Raw genomic sequence first — 13670 nt, 5'->3', positions numbered from 1 at the left:
CAAAATCATTTAGTTCTATTGATTTAAGGTAAAACTGGAACCAAACCCAAATTTTCTGAGCTGTACTTTTATTCAACATGTTTTCTACTCTGTAGGTAATACTTAATCCCTCATCATGTTAAATAAAAAGGATTAGTGTTGGTCTTGGACTTTCCTTCTTATAAAGTTCTTGCTGGTGGATTTGTAAGAAGCACATTTTTTCAAATTTTAATATCTCTGAAATATGCATCTTAAAATTGATGATAGAAAAACACTTTTAATTTGTAACATTTTTCTTATGGTACAGAATTTAATGATGAGGCTTAAAATTGATGGTGTCTTGGATCACATGAAAAACAGTTAAGGAAAGCCCTTGGAAAGGCACTTGCCAGGGAAACTCTGTATGAGAAATATCTCCTTTTTGTCAGCTTAATAGGCAAGAGATTGTCATATGTAAGGATGGGGTTAAGTGGTTGTGAACCTCTTAAGCAGAGTTTTAAGGGCTGGCTCTAGGACTTTGTAAGAGTCCAAGGTTGTCACAGAGTGCTGTACTTGAGAACTTGAAATCATCCACAGAGTGACTTTCTCATGATCCTTATTACTAAAAAGGGCTATTTATAACAGTTTATCCTATGTACAAATGGTTTGTAATTACAGAGCTCAGACTTCTTTAGCATCCAATCTCTGTAGAACACATGCTGTTCTGGCACAGAATCTAATAGTTCACACTTCTGTGTGTTGAAGATGCTGATTTTTTTATTTTTTAATTTTTTTGACATGTTAGATCAAGGATGAAAAGAACTAAATTGTAACTGTTTTTATAATGCTTTTTCTTTGTCGTGTAACTGAAGGTTGCCCTTTAGTTTTCTAGACCTTGTTCCTCAGATCTGTCACTTCCAGCAGAATATGACTCATCAATACTCTAGATTATTTAGCAGAATAATACACAAATATATTTTTTGGCTTATTATTATTATAAAAAGGTTGAACTTTATACCGAGCACTTGGAGATGAAGAGTATGGTTTCTAAAAGTATACTCATAACTGACAGTATGGAATATTTTTGGAATTCAGCTTTTTTTTAAATATATATTTATTTTTTATTTATTTATGTTTGGCTGTGTTGGGTCTTCATTGCTGCTTGCAGGCTTTCTCTAGTTGCGGTGAGTGGGGGCTACTCTTCATTGTGGTGTGCAGGCTTCTCATTGCGGTGGCTTGTCTTGTTGCAGAGCTTGGGCTCTAGGCGTGCAGGCTTCAGTAGTTGTAGCTCACGGGCTCAGTAGTTGTGGCGCACGGGCTTAGTTGCTCCGTGGCATGTGGGATCTTCCCGGACCAGGGATAGAACCCTTGTCCCCTGCATTGGCAGGCGGATTCCCAACCACTGTGCCACTAGGGAAGTTCCTGGAATTCAGCTTGATGAAAATGCCCCTGTAACATTTTACCATTCTTTAGTCTGGTACTCTGGTATAACTAACTTTTTTTTTTTTTTTTAATTTTATATTGGAGTATAGTTGATTTACAATGTTGTGTTTCGGGTATACAGCAAAATGATTCAGTTACATGTATATCCATTCTTTCTCAGATTCTTTTCCCACGTAGGTTATTCTGGTATAACTGACTCTTAAGCTAACAAATTAATTAGAGGAGGTAAAATGTAGAACAGAGAATCAAAATAATTGTGTGTATATGTATCTTTAGATTATGGTTTTTATAAGAAGCATGAATATTTCTATAATTAGGAAGTTTTTGTATTTCAAAGGCATGGATTATTTTCCTGTTCATCTAGAATTTTTTGTTCTAGTCTCACTCTTCTCCTCCTTTGGAACAATTAGTTTTCTCCCTCTTCTATTTACCATGCAGAAAGTAGACAGCATCCCCTTTCAGATTTAGGCAAAACAAAAAACCTAAGTAGAGTTGTCCTCCCCCTCCCCCCCCAAAAAAAAATGAGCCACATTATTTCTGGCACATATATTCCCTAAGGAAAGATAAGTATATTGAAGTGCTTAAAAAAAAATCTTTCCATCTAGTTCCTAGTGATCTAGGAAAAGGATATGTGATAGTAATAATTTACAGAAGGCATTAAATCTAAAGCAGAAACTTGAGATTAAGATCTGCAGAGATGGAAATGTATACTCTCATAATGCATCTATCCTAAATTCAGAAGTGGCCACTACTAATTCTTATAGCCTTCATCATAGTATAATTTTAGTGTTGACAGGCCATAATGTCTTCTAGTGTAAGGCCATCATTTTTTTTTTAACATCTTTATTGGAGTATAATTGCTTTACAATGGTGTGTTAGTTTCTGCTTTGTAACAAAGTGAATCAGCTATACATATACATACATCCCCATATCTCCTCCCTCTTGTGTCTCCCTCCCACCCTCCCTGTCCCATCCCTCTAGGTGGTCACAAAGCACTGAGCTGATCTCCCTGTGCTATGCAGCTGCTTCCCACTAGCTATCTGTTTTACATTTGGTGGTATATTTAAGTCCATGCCACTCTCTCACTTCATCCCAGCTTACCCTTCCCCCCTCCCCATGTCCTCAAGTCCATTCTCTACGTCTGCATCTTTATTCCTGTCCTGCCCCTACGTTCTTCAGAACCTTTTTTTTTTTTTTTTAGATTTCATATATATGTGTTAGCATACGGTATTTATTTTTCTCTTTCTGACTTACTTCACTCTATGACAGTCTCTAGGTCCATCCACGTTACTATGGCCATCATTTTATATAGATAGAAAAATTAAGGTTCAGAGAAATTGTCTTTGTCAGATGTCTCACAAAGAATCACAGTATATTATACCACACAGGAATCTTAGAGTTATTTTAATCCGAATGCTTTTTAAAATGTTTTTTGTTGTGTTGTTAGTTTTTTTAGGTAACACAGTTACCTAAGACAGTGACTTTCAGATGTTTCTGAAATGTCCTTAGAGGTACCTCATTCCCTGAGGACCTGGGAACAGGCCAGTCTTTCTTATTTTGACGGGAATTTTTACACATTTTAAATACAGGGATTTTTCCATGACGTTTTGTTTTTATAAAGAGAGTCTGCAACTCTGAAATAGAATTTAAGAAAAGCTGATCTTGAGAAATACTTAGGGACAGGAATATAGTAAAATTTTATCTGCCTTTTGAAGTGATTGGATGGGAGTATTTATTGGTTGTCAAAAATCCTAACTGAGTTGATTTTATGGTGTCTCCAGTAGGTTCTGGGTTTTATCCAAAATGAAGTTTTTATTAATTGAAACTCCTTTATTGCTACTCTAACGCTTTGTTTTAAGGCCTGGTTATAATCAATCCCTTGGATACCTACAAACCTGAACTTTAAAACTGCTGAAGTCTCTTTGATAGTACAAATTTAGAGGAGCCATGAAAGTTTAGAGAAGCAGAATAAGTGATAAGGACTAAACCTGCACAGAATTTTCTCAGCCACTCAGTAGCATGTAAGTTTCATAGTAAGGGCAAGGACATTTTGTTCACTGCTATATCCGCAGCATCTAAAACGGTTTCCCTCCATTGTGTTAAATGAATAATCAATCACCCAGAAGAAGAAAGTGAAATAAATGTTCCAAAAACTAACTTTGAGTTTCAAAAATTAATGACTATGGAAAAAGTGTTACCTTCTAACAGTTAAGGAGCTGGAGAGTATCTTGATATTGAGTTGCTTATCAAAACATGACAACAGTGGTTTCACATGCAGATGTGAAAAAATTAGTCTATAGACAGTTTAAACTCATAACCTCTTCTCTGGAAAGGGTTTGTTTTGGGATATTTAGGCGTTTTTAAACAAGTATTTTTAACATTAGCCCAAGTGGTCTAGTGGTTAGGGTTCGGCACTTTGACTGCTGTGGCCCAGGTTTAATTTAATCCCTGTTCAGGGAACTGAGATCCCACAAGCCGCCATGGCATGGCCAAAATAAAACAAAAAAAATAGAAAACAAAACATTGACCCAGATGACTGGCTTGAATTTTTTTTTTTTTTTTTAAATCTCTATGACCGCCAATTTCTAGAGCTTCCAAATTTGCAAAACTGCCAGATAGCTCAGGTTTTTACCAAATTTGGATTTTGAAGTGTCCTTATATTAATCAGATTTGCTGCTTATATTTTATTCTCGGTTTCTTACAAAAATACGCATTCCTTTAACAAGCAGTAAACCAAAAATACATTTGGTGCTTAGGAAATCAGAGGCGTAGTAAGAGCTTCCCAGTGAATAATTAGAGCTTTACCATTAAACTTTAAAAACCCAGTCCTGTGTATAATTTGGAGTATTGTTGGCAAATTGGCACATGAATACTCTGAGCTGTTCAACTTGGGGTACTTCTGTCCTTGGGAAATAACCTTTTTCTGTTATTGAGAATAATCTTGCAGTCATTAATTTCATATTCTTAAAATAAGTTAATATACTTCAGGCTTATGGAAGTGATTTTTTTAAGGGGACCCAGAGACCATGTGTTCTAGAATCTTGTTCTAGTTTAGTCTGTCTCTAATTGAGGTTGGTCAGCATGTTTGTCCGTGACTTGGATTAATGGTTAAATACAAATATACATACATGTAAATAAGATGAACTATTGTGCTGATGTCCAGTCTTTGTAGATCAAATACAAATTAATTTTACTCTAATTTTTATTCTGTAATATTGAATCAGTTTGCGGAGTCTTTCTAAACTTCATTAATAGAAAATTTCAACTATAAATAAAAGTAGAGTTGTTGTATAATGAACTTCATGTACCTGTATGCCAGCTTCAGTAAATATTTTACACACAGCTACCTTATTTCATTTATAATTACGTGTGTCCTCTCCATCCTGCTGTTTGTTTTGGGGTTTTTTTTTTGTTTTTGTTTTTTATTTGTTTTGTTTTGGCTGCATTGGGTCTTTGTTGCTGCACGCGGGCTTTCTCTAGTTGTGGCAAGCGGGGGCTACTCTTTGTTGTGGTGTGCGGGCTTCTCCTTGCGGTGGCTTCTCTTGTTGCAGAGCACGGGCTCTAGGCACGCGGGCTTCAGTAGTTGTGGCTCGCGGGCTCTAGAGCACAGGCTCAGTAGTTGTGGCGCACAGGCTTATTTGCTCTGCGGCATGTGGGATCTTCCCGGACCAGGGCTTGAACCCGTCTCCCCTGCATTGGCAGGTGGATTCTTAACCACTGCACCACCAGGGAAGCCTAAGATCCACTTCAAAAAACAACAGGGGGCTCCCTGTTGTTTTTTGAAGTGGATCTTAAATCTTGGACCTGTCATTTAGGATGACTCTTGAAACATTATAAAGTAGCAAAGACCAATAATTTCCAAGCAAAGCAGAATGAGGTCTGGAAGTCATTGTTCAAGCAGGTTGTTTTTCATAGCCTGATACTTTGTCAACATGTTTCACTGTCACATTTGTTTCTCTCTCTCTTTTTTTTTTTTTGTGGCCACGCCATGGCAACTTGTGGGTTCCCCGACCAGGGATTGAACCCGGGCCCTCGGGAGTGAGAGTGCAGAGTCCTAATCACTGGACCGGCAGGGAATTCCCACACATTTGTTCTTCTGTACAATGATTCTCAATAAATGTTATTATCTAAGAACCAGGAATCATCACTTAGTAGTCCCTGAACTCTCTAGATCTTTTTTGGAGATAGGCACAGTTTTATAAACTGCGTTTTAACAAATCTGAAGAAACTAGTGTGTTCTCTGAGGCTGTTCATTGAGAAAGGTGGGATAGAGTTATAAATGCATCATTTGGAAGATGTAGGCAATGAACACAGAGCAAACATATGGTAAAAACCAAAAACTTGAAACAAATATTTTTATTATACAGGTGATTAACCACAAACATCAAGCAAAGTCATGGATTGTCTTATCACTGGAAATATTTTTTTAAATGTGATGCTTTCTGTCTTGATGTGCAGGTGGCAAGATCAAATGACTTAGTATAATCTTTTCTGTTGGGTTGGCCAAAAAGTTTGTTTGGGTTTTTCTTTAAGATTGTTAGGGTTTTCCAGTAAGATCTTACGGAAAAACCTGAACGAACTTTTTGGCCAATCCAATAATTTGATGATAGTTACTCATGAAGGGAACTTTTTAAAGCATTTGGTGTTTTACTCTGACCTATATTGAATAAAACATCTTGACTATATGTTACCCCATAGACTTTTTTGGTCTACGGGGTCAAAAAATATAAGCATAGGGCTTCCCTGGTGGCGCAGTGGTTGAGAATCTGCCTGCCAATGCAGGGGACACGGGTTCGAGACCCGGTCTGGGAAGATCCCACATGCCGCCAAGCAACTGGGCCCGTGAGCCATAATTACTGAGCCTGCGCGTCTGGAGCCTGTGCTCCGCAACAAGAGAGGCCGCGATAGTGAGAGGCCCGCGCACTGCGATGAAGAGTAGCCCCCACTCGCCGCAACTAGAGAAAGCCCTCGCACAGAAACGAAGACCCAACACAGCCATAAATAAATAAATAAAAATTAAAAAAAAAAAAAAAAAAAAAAAAAAAAAAAAAAAGCATATATGTTGATGTATTGGATAATGTAATTTGTAAAATATCCAAATTCAGGTAGGTTTTTATGTGTCCCCCCTTTTTGGTGTTTATTATAACCGTGTTTGCAGTAATGAAATTTAGGTAATAATGGAATTAAGCAGAGCAAGAAATAGAAAAGGGCAAGCAAGAGGTATCAGATTAATGAGGGCTAAATGGAAAAAGTAAAGAGAATTCACAGTAAAAGTTAACAAAAAAAATTCCCCTTCAAGAAGTGATTTATTTTTTTATCTCTCTGAGAGTGTTGCTAATTGCTGAGATCAGCATTCATTCATTTATTCACTTAAATACTTATTGAGGATTTACTATGTGCCATGTGCAATGCTGGGGATACGGAAGTGGACAGGGGTTTCTGTTTTAGTGATGGGGGCTTACATTCTAATGTTCTTTCACAACCAAGTGTGAAAAGAAATAATGTGATTTCAGGAGTGATGTTAAGTGCTATGACAAAAATGCATGGTTAAGTCTGAGACAGTGGGCAAGGGGCTACACTGACAGGGTGAGTGGAGAAAACTTTTGATGAAATGACATTTGAAGAGATCTAAATGTGAAGAAAAGCCAGTCATTCCTGAGTGGAAATGAATTTATCATATGTTGCCTCTACACAGAAACTTTTGGTGGTTCCCTATTATATATATGGTCAAAAGTCTAAAATCTTTAGTAGGTCTCTCTCCCTTGAATGAATAAATCAGTTTGGTCCTGTTTTGACCAGACTGATTTATTCACTGTTGTCTCACTACTTTCCTTGCCCAGCATGCTGATTTTTGCCTATCTCCATTTCTGTGCCTGGAATAACCTTTCTGTACAAATTTAAATCCTGCCTGGCTTACTACACACAATTGCTCTGAACCCCAGTGTAGCACCTGCCCTCCATACTACCGAGTGTGCACTTGTTTTGTCTTATTTATATATGTTCTTTCTCTCCTCAATTAGAATAGTCTTTGTGGGGCAAGGCCATTTGTTTTAATTTTATGTAGCTATCTTTGCATATCTAGGATTAGAAACGGGTAAGAAGGTATTTCCTACTATATTCTTCAAAAAAACATACATTAAGAAAAGGTAGAAGAAGAGCTTTATTTTTCTTTATCCACTCAGGAAAAAGTGAACTTGGAGGAAGAACATTCAAGTGAGAATGGGCAGTTAAGAAGTTGGGAAGTAGTAGAAAAGCAGGAACTACTTTGTGCATGCACAGTGTGCCCCATTCCTCTTCACCCACCACTCATGTTTGACTTGTTAGTTTTGAGTGACAGGATTGGAATTAGGAAAGAAAAACCTTAATTTTTGTTTTAAGACAATAGTGGCATAACTGAAACTCATATCCAGGTTTTGTTATTTCAAGGCTTCTTCCATAGTATACTAGGCTTTCTCTTGTTCTTGAGCTGGGTCTTTTTTTTTTTATATATATAAATATATTTATTTATGTTTGGCTGCGTTGGGTCTTCGTTGCTGCACGTGGGCTTTCTCTAGTTGCAGCGAGCGGGGGCTACTCTTCCTTGCGGTGCGCGGGCTTCTCATTGTGGTGGCTTCTCTTGTTGCGGAGCACGGGCTCTAGGCACGCGGGCTTCAGTAGTTGTGGCGTGCGGGCTTCAGTAGTTGTGGCTCGCAGGCTCTAGAGCGCGGGCTCAGTAGTTGTGGTGCACGGGCTTAGTTGCTCCGTGGCATGTGGGATCTTCCCGGACCAGGGCTCAAACCTGTGTCCCCTGCACTGGCAGGCGGATTCTTAACCACTGCACCACCAGGCAAGCTTCTTGAGCTGGGTCTTGAAGCAGGGACTGACCATGGATGGAAGAGAGATTTTATAAATGTGAGGAGGAAGAAAGTGAAGATGTAAGAAGTGAAGGTCAAAGTGTAGATGATTTGTTTTTTTTTGAAAATAGCTTTGGCATTGGAACAGTATATGGAATGGTTCAAATGCTAGGCTAGGGGTTTGTATTTCCTGTGCTCTCTGTCCTGCTGTCATGGTTTTGTTTCACTTTTTCTCCAGCTGGTATATGTATATATTCCTTTTAGTACTTTACCAGTATTGCTGTCTATTCTTATATATTCCTTGCTGTCTGACAAGGATGTTAGTCCAACCAGTAGTGTGGTGTTAATGCTTCTAAAACAGATTTTATCATGTCATATTTCTTTCCAAGTAGTCGAGCATTCTTGCGTTCTTCTCTTCGTCCAGAGTAAGTTCTGCACGTGTTGATTCACATTCAAAATCTTCCAAAATCTAGTCAGTCTGTAATTTGATCCATATAGCAGTCCTGAAGTACTTGAGAAAAGAGAAGTCCTGAGAGATGAAGTGAATTTCTCAGAGTTAAATGAATAATGAGAGGTAAAGGGATATTTTCTGAGTTGGTCAGTGCCTACTCTGTCTTACTTTGTTTATTATTTTGGCAATATAATCTTCGAGTATAAGAGAAGAAAGCATAAAACATGAATATTTCCCATTATTCATCATCCCCCACCTTCCCAGGACTAAACCCTGTTAACAATTCAATGTACATCTTCCACTGTCCTTTCTATACATTTACAAGTGTGTGTGCATGCATGTATGTCTGTGTTTTAACAAATGGAATCTTTGAATTTTTCTCACCTGTCTTCGAGAAGCTTGCATATTAGTGGTCTACATTTTTTAAATGCCAATGTACTATTTCACAACATGGTCATTCCCTAAATTACTTACCCAGTGACTGTTAATATGTTAATTGGTTTTGGTTTGGTGTGCAATATGGCAATGAAATCCTTGTATGTACATCTTTATTTACATTTGCTGCTGTTGCTTTAGTTTAATGTCTTGTTTTTTTCTTTTTTTCTTTTTTTTTCAATGAGAATATAAATTCCTTGATAGCACGAATTTATATTCTCATACCTTTTTGTAATTCCCTTTAGGATCTAGCTCACGGAACTGAGCAAATGTACTAACATATAACAAAGCAAAAATATTTGCAGATACTTGGAGCTGTCACTGTGTCATGTTTCTATGACTGATATATTCATTAACATATTCACTGCCATTAGCTAAGTTAACCCTTTGATTGGCACTACCGTAATACTTTGTTGATTTTTTTTTTTTTTTTTTTTTTTGAAAAGGTCTTTTTTTTTGTTTTGTTTTGTTTTTAATTTTATAGCTACTTTATTTATTTATTTATTTATTTATTTATTTTTGGCTGTGCTGGGTCTTCGGTTCGTGCGAGGGCTTTCTCTAGTTGCGGCAAGCGGGGGCCACTCTTTCATCGCGGTGCGGGGACCGCTCTTCATCGCGGTGCGCGGGCCTTTCACCATCGCGGCCCCTCCCGTTGCGGGGCACAGGCTCCAGACGCGCAGGCTCAGCAGTTGTGGCTCACGGGCCCAGCTGCTCCGCGGCATGTGGGATCTTCCCAGACCAGGGCTCGAACCCGTGTCCCCTGCATTAGCAGGCAGATTCTCAACCACTGCGCCACCAGGGAAGCCCTACTTTGTTGATTTTGATGTTCAATTTCCACATGCTTGTGTTCCTTACATTTTTTTCTCCAAAATTGAAGTGGCTTCATTGATTTTTCTGCTTATAAGAATAACATATGCTCATTACATTTAATTCAACCACTGTCAAAAAATTCAAACAAAATCTTCAACCTCACAGCAATGTCTGTATCAGAAGTTACAAAAATGGCATTTTATTATATGTCTTTCTTTGCCATCTTCTTTTTTCTCCACTTAGTATCAAGAACATTGTTTCTAATGGCTATATAATCTATTATATGGCTATTCCATAATTCATTTAATCACACCCCTTTCGCTAGGCTCTTAAAGTGTTTCTAATTTTAAAAATCAAAAACACCATTTGTTAAACTTTATTGTTCGTTTATCTTTGTGTACTTACTTGTTTCCTCAAGTTCTTAGAAGTTGAATTCCGTAGTCAAATTGTCAAGTTTATTTAATGGTTAGGTCATGGGTTGTGCAAACCTGATCTTCTGTGTAGGAGGGAAAAATAAGAGAAATAAACCATTTTCCTCATGATGCTTAGGGTCCATTTGAGGAGATAACAGTCACCTTCGGAACTTCAAAAGAACAGTTAAAAAGTGCTTAACAGAGTCAACTTTATTAAGTAGTAAAACATAATACAAAATGTTGGGAGGTTATAAGAGAATTCTGTTATCAGAGTTAGGTATAGTTATTTGGTCAAAACTTCATGGAGGAAATGGATTTAGGATGGAAAGGACAAAATGCAGAACTGAATTTATCCAATTAAAAATAAGCATTTTCCCAATAATCTAAGAATTTAGATGTCCATTAATTGAAATACCAAGAATAAATTTGCAGAAAGAATTTGAAGTAAATTACTTGTTAAATATAAAAATTTAAAACTCTTCCTGCGGCTTTCATCATAAATAGTTACTTTAAGTTAAAATAAATAACCAAACATTTTATTTTGTTCAGTTTGAAGCTCACCTATTTCAAAAGAGAAGCAGTAGCAGCAGGAAATATCTGTGCACTTAGTGTTCAAAGCACTATTGCATTATCAGTGATGAGTCAGGTTTGATTTGGCTTTTGAGAATTGGTCCATGCTTAGTCATGGTGTGCTTCTATCGTGGTTCCCTCTGGTGGCTTTTTAATTAGATGACTAGGGTCATGGAGAGCATTAACATCGGCATACTTTCCCTTCACTCACTTTCACAGTGGCAGGTAATTGTTGAGTTTATTTTGGCTTGTTTTTTATTTTAAATACTCTTCACGTGCATGACATGATGTCAGAATAAGTGGTTAGTAATGATGTTATGGACAGAGGAAAATAGATGACTATTATCTAGAATTCTGAAAATTTGCCTTGCTACACCTACTGTTCTGCTGGGTCCCTGAAGAAATAAGCACTGAGGCTATTGCGGGGGGGAGTGTCTTCATTATAACTAGGCTCTTCGAGCTCCTACAGCTTTGGCCCCCAAATCTACTTTGGTGAGCTAGGTAAGACTACAGCTGCAGAGGCTTATAGCCTAGCACAGTGAAAAGCCCAAGTAAGTTTTCCTCCTGGAGGAGAGGAGCACATAGGAAAAAACAGAGAATAGCTCAAAACACTTTAGAAGGAAAGCAGTTCCAACAAAGAAGATAATCCAAGGAGAGGCTAAGAAGACCTTCCCCTCCAGAGCTCAGACCAGTTTTGTCCTGGGGTGCATCTTGACCACCCTTGCTCGTTAAGTCCAGGGCCCCCTGTGCCAATGTTCTTCTCTGCTCTCTTTTCCTAGTTTGGTTCATTCAACAAATATTAAATATTTATTTAAGCATTCTTGCGTACCTGTATACAGGCCCAGGTACGTAGTGGATAAAATAGAAAAAAATCCTTATCGTTTTGGAGCTCATATTTTCCCTTCTGTAAACCCCCCCCCCCCCCCCAAGGCATATATTACGCCCAGCTCTACTCCTGTCATCAAAATTCCACCTCTGCTACAGGGATATAATTGGGTATTTTTTGGTGTTCATTTTGTTCTTGACCCATGTAGTTGCTTTTCTTCTTTTGGTTGGTTGTGTGATGTAAATTTAAAGATAGACTGGGGGAAAGCCTGGAGTTCCTGCCAAAGGATGGTATGGGTGGACAACAGAGATGTTTAGGTTAAACACAGTGAGGCAGTTTATATGTTTTTGAAAACAGATTGGAAATATAGTTACGGAGGGGATAAAAATAAGGGAGATTACTGAAGGAAAGGCAGTAGACGGCTGCTTTGAATATCTGCTGTGTGCAGAGCTTTTTTAGATGTTACGGGGGATGAATGTCAACTAAAAATATTAAAAGATAAGTTAGTACTGAAATAATTGGAACTAGCATAATAAAGTGGAAGGGGTGTTAGACTAGAAATCTGCTAACCAGATATCCTAATGAGTACCCTGAAGAAGTCAGTCTTTCTGGGCTTCAGTTCCTTTGTCTGTGGAATGGGAATAAAACTGGATCAGTGAGTGGTTCACAACACTGTACGTTAAAAACTTCTGGGAGGCTTTTACAATTTAGTTTTTGGAGGGTTGGGCTTGGGCCTGTTTTCGGAAGCTTCCACTGATATTATTTAAAAGCTCCCCGGGTCCAAGTTGAGAACTGCTGCACAGGATCAAAGGTATTTCCAATTATGACGTCTTAACATTTTATGAAATTAAGCATAGCATGAACAACTATAGCTGTGGAAATATATGCAAATAGGATTGTTGGAATGATTAATGTTAAGATATTATTAAGAAATCAACAGGCTGGTGTAACAAAGGGGGTAACACCATTGTTTTTGCCATTAACTTCTTTCATTCCTGTCTTATTTTCCTGCATGTTTTTTATAAAGAGTGTTAAATGTTTTTCTACAGTTTTTTCTTAATAAATGTTGCCTAATAAGCAGCTTTGAATTTCCACATATCTATTGAAAGTTTCAGTTGCTGTTTCTTATCACTGGAAAACTCGTTAGTTTGTTAATCCAGGGACTAATGAATGAGAGTGAGCAACGGGGCCTGGAAAATCTCAGCATCCTCAGCTACACTGACACTTCAGACCATTAGTGTGTTGAGGACTTTTATAATGGTGGTGAATATTCCTTATTATTTCCCAAAGGATAACTTTGAGGACATTGTCTATTTATATTTTCCCATTCATTCCTTTACATAATTAAGAATTGAGGTAATATAGTTTTATTGAGAAACTTTTTTTTAAAGATAGTCATAAGATCTCAGAGTTGGAGGAAAGAATAAAAGTTATCTGATGGTTGAATTCTTTATTCACAACCCTAGAGAAATGGTTGTCTAAACTGTATTCGAACCTCTCAGTTATCTGGCAACTCAACTAACTCCCAAGAAAGCTTATTCCATCTTTGGAAAGCTCTGATTATTAGAAAGTTATTTTCTTATGTTGAGAGGACTAAAGTCTAACTCTCTGGAGTCCCTTGGGACCATAATACAGTGTTTCTGCTTCATATTGAAAAGTTCTTCAGTTGACTTTTCACATCTTAATTCTTCTCCAGCTAATTACATCCGTTCTCTGGCTGTTTTGTATAGCTTTGTTTTGAGACACTTTATCTTGTTTATTCATATCACTTTTGAAATGTGTTAGCACACAACAGTGTGTGTTTTGGAGGAGAGGGGTTTGCTTTTAAAACCAGCCTTCAATAAGAGATTTCTCACTTTGCTCATACTGTAGTCTATAAGTTAGTTTTGTATCACATAAATTGATCTCAGTCGTGCCACACTGTAACCCTT

The sequence above is a fragment of the Balaenoptera ricei genome, chromosome 9 (assembly GCF_028023285.1).
Source record: "Balaenoptera ricei isolate mBalRic1 chromosome 9, mBalRic1.hap2, whole genome shotgun sequence".
Classification (NCBI taxonomy): domain Eukaryota; kingdom Metazoa; phylum Chordata; class Mammalia; order Artiodactyla; family Balaenopteridae; genus Balaenoptera; species Balaenoptera ricei.
The sequence above is the reverse complement of the archived record's forward strand: the minus strand, read 5'-3'. Positions refer to the sequence as shown.